This window comes from Gigantopelta aegis, unplaced genomic scaffold, assembly GCF_016097555.1.
Source record: "Gigantopelta aegis isolate Gae_Host unplaced genomic scaffold, Gae_host_genome ctg4735_pilon_pilon, whole genome shotgun sequence".
Lineage (NCBI taxonomy): Eukaryota > Metazoa > Mollusca > Gastropoda > Neomphalida > Peltospiridae > Gigantopelta > Gigantopelta aegis.
In genome coordinates, this window is record NW_024534013.1 from 65,870 (window position 1) to 70,310 (window position 4,441).

Here is a 4,441-nt window from a genome sequence, read left to right on the forward strand (position 1 = left end):
ATTTTTTTAACTTTTAATACAACCAGGGTAAACTGATTGATTATAATAAAAGATAGAGATAAATGCTTTTCAGAGTCTGGGTTACATAAGTTCAAGCATTTAGAGGCAAAACCAATCCTCAGAATGTAAAAATGAAGTCATAAAAAACTGTTTTTTAACGCAATTTTTAATAATAACATTAAAGGAAGTTTAGTTTACTCAACCCACCATAATTAAGTAACCAACGAATTGCAACATGCCACAATAACAATAAAACTAAACACAGTAAATTTGAAGATAAATATACTTTTGTTAATAGTGTTGTCAATTGCTGTCAAATTACCGCTTTAGTTAAGAAAATGAGCTAGAACCTAAAGGAATATGACATGATATAAACTTTATCAATTTGGTAACTAAATCAATTAAAAATATTTAAGTTAAATATAATGTGTCAATTATCTGTTAAAAAAAGATTTAAGTCTTACTACTACACTAAATACTGAAGCCATCTGGAGGCACTTATCATGCCAGCATCATCACAAGGTGTTTGATCTGTATGTGTCCTATTTGCCCAAAATTTCCAACTATTTAATCAAATCAACCTTCAACAATATAATTGTATCTCTGTGTACCAATAGCCCAAGTGTGTTTCCAGAACTAAATGAATGCATAGGGCCATCGACAAAATATGCATAATTCTGATACACATAACAATAAATTAAGTCATAGTACAGTTAGAATGTTCTGAGCTATGGCTATACTATTTACCTTATTACTGTAGATTTTTCATGTGATCTTGCAATTTCAGAGCATGTCACAGCCTGCTCCCACAAGGGTATATATCATTAATCCTTCATTAGACGATGCAAGTTACATGCCAAAAATCAGAAATATAATAAGTGTCAAGAATGTATAAAGGTACTAAATACATTAGGTCCAAATTCAATTTTTTAAAAGGTTATCTACCTCATACCTACTTCAACTATTGATAAATTGCTTTAAGTATATATTTGAGCAAGTGAATCCACAAATTTTTTTAAAATAGAATCACAAGAACACTATTTTCATTTGTTCTTTTATTTGTCATCATTCTCCCCCATGGGTATGTTTGCTAATCTAACTACGTTGTTACAATGTATATGATGTTAGCACACATCATAATAAAAATTAGTAGCTCTAGATGAAGGTGAGTAAAGTGAATAATAATATAGCACTTAATGTCATATTTTGTTGTGTATAATCACATACACAAACATACACAAACTAATTTTTGTTAGTGTTGCCTAATTTGATAACCTATTAGAAAATATTCTGAACAGATTAACATTTTTTTTATCTGAAATAGTTACCACTGTTTTCTAAAAATATACCCAAGCGAATACAATGACCTTAATACTGTACTATAGTATAATACTAATATTGCTTTAATCAAGGATGTACTTTTATATTTTTTGGTCCTTTATAATACATGTTATATAAAGGAAAAAAAACCTCAAAAAAAAATAACTGACAAAACCATATCTCCCAATTCAACGTTCATTAGCGTAAAAGTCAGCAAATTACATATCTGCAGGTATTAACCGCAATGACGTACAATTGAGTCATTCCAACTTCCTCCAGACAGTTGAAGGATGGTGGGTGGTGTTGTGGGCGGGGGACACTACTTACAGTTCACGATAGAGTTGTGGATGATCGTTATCTGTACATTAGATAGGGATAGAAAGAAGGAGAAAAGGCTGCTGTGAGTCTGTTGTTATTGCAGATAGGAGACAAATTTTTTTGAGAATGAGAAAGTAGATTTTCTGTTGATTATATAGAATAACCCTTTAAAAATTCATCCATAGCTATCTTCAAAAGTAAGCATACTTTTAAATGGAAATTTTGACCATTATCATACACGACAGTTTCTGACTCTCTATAGTCTAGTCCCTCCCTGAGGTTTCTGGGGAGGTTTTCTGGGAGAGGGAGGGGGGGGGGGGGGGAGACTGTCTGGTGACTTTTGCATACCATATTAGTTTGGCAAATGTGCAGGAACAATTTGAGTTCAGACATTTCCTTACCTAGAAAACCTACCTTCTGTTCTTTTTTTAATTGCAGCAATTTTGTGAACTTGTGACCAGAGCGACTTGTATTAAAGTAGAATTAAACTACTTCTAACACTTTCGCCAAAAATATATGTACAAACTGCTTAAAAACAGTACCAAAAATGTATTACAACAAGAGAATGTGAATATCCTTGTTCTTTTATCACCTCTTTCTCACCACTACTATATGCTCATTTAGTTAGAGTTTTGTTTTTGTGCATAGGGACCGTGACCCGTATGCATGGTTGTTTTAATATACTGAGATTTCAATCAAGTGTTTTGTAAATTTTAATGTAAACTATGGACTTTGTTATGAAACTAAAAATATGTTTAACTGCTATGTGTTCTGTGGGAATATACATATTAAAGACAATTATCCCTGGTTTTATGGTTTTGATCTATTATAGTAAGTTTTGATTACAATTAAATGGAATATGTGCATTCCCCACATTTTCTGTAGTAAATAAAATAAACACTTCTAAGAGAGTTGTGCTGCCACAACCTGACACTTGTGTGTCATTGTGGCTTAAATGCTAATTTTTCTTTACCTGCTATATGCTAATATAGTGATGGGCCATTTAACACATCAATTTGTTATTTTGAGTTTCATGTCACTCATTTAGATTTCCTCTTATGTTCTTATGTTGTGTGTAAACAGACAATCGTACAATGTACATCATTGCCCATATCTCATGCATTTATTTATATATAGTTTTTTGGATTAGATGTCTAAAAATACAACAATTTTATATTAACTGTTTATGGATTTAATAGCAAAACATTATAATTATGGGACTCTAAATTTTGATTCTGCACACCCATGTGTATGGCTATAGCAGATGTTAGCAGTACATAGGTTACAAGTTATTATTGATGTAACTGCTTGCACATGGCTGGTGTTAGTCATAACTGAAACACGCAGCTATTTAAAATCGAATGTTTGCAAGTGTATTCACTAAATTAACAACTTGTACATAAATTAAACCTGTTTTACTGTGCCTTTAGACTTTTATACATCACCAATATAGATACTGATGTGTGGTTTTTAATTAATCAACATACATTAAAAAAAGATAACTATTTATATATGTTGAAATGACACATTACTTTTAGAAGTGCATGTATATGCTGCAGATTGCCAAACTTTCTGGTTTCTGATTGGCAAAGTTGAGCAAACAAGTGATAATATAACATTGCTAATCCATTCTCAAAAACGAAAATTAACCTAGAGATTAAGACCAACGCTGGAATTGGTCGTTAGACATTGTGTATATCAATCTTTCTAATCAAGGGAACTTAATTTATCGGGAACTAAACTGGAATAAAAAAGTTAGCAATCTTGCTCTGCAATGATTCAAAAGTATGATGACCTGCTATTTCAAGCTGATTATGCGAAATAATAATGGACTAATTTATACAAGGGTGTACAAATAACACGTATATGCATACTAAGAATAGTAGTATTAATAATTAGGAGTAGGTTTTGTTCGTTCTTAGAATTCAGATTTAATATTAGCACTAGCTCACAGTGATGTATGATGTTCTTCAAATTTACACATACCTAGATGAAGGAGCTGATGTGTCAACTATACTGATGCAGTAAGTAATAGATGTATATTGCAAAACCATCTATAATCAATGCTTTTATTTGAATTGTAATTGTTGTACCAATGAACATAGGAGGTATTAACAATTTTTGTCCAATAATCAATAATATTTGGCAACACTTTAGATCCCAAGACCTTCAACACTGCCGAACAGCATTCTCAATCTGTATTAAAGAGGGCCAGAGTTGCTACCCAAGTATAAAAAAATTGTTGAGAGCCTTAAGATGGGGGGGGAGCAAAGTTAAATTAGTACAGGTGTTTGTAACTGTCTTTTATAAAGCCAAGTATGTCTTCAAAAAAATTCAATATAGTATTAAATATATCACAGTTCAAATAGATTGATTTTTGATAGTAGATAGTCATGTATCTTTGCATTCATCCTTTTATAAATAAATGGTTAAAGAATTCTTTAGCAATATACTGTTTTGATTTCTAATTTCACAGTTATGATGAAGCAAAAAATAAATACCATAACACTCTCAAAAAGGAATATGGTGTGTGTACACAAAACACATGGTAGCTAGATTGAATCCTATCATAAAATCCCAAGGGACAGATTTCACACAAATGTTTAACCTTTATGCATAGTAAAAACGGTTTAACTGCACAACTACAAATTACTAATAAGTAAAAAACAGAAAGCCCCGTGTAGTATTTTATTGTTATATAACGTAACTGAAGTTATCAATTTTATTCGACCAATCAGTTTTTTGCGTGATATAATTATGGTTTACTTTAACAAATATGAAATTGATGATTCTTTTAAATTTG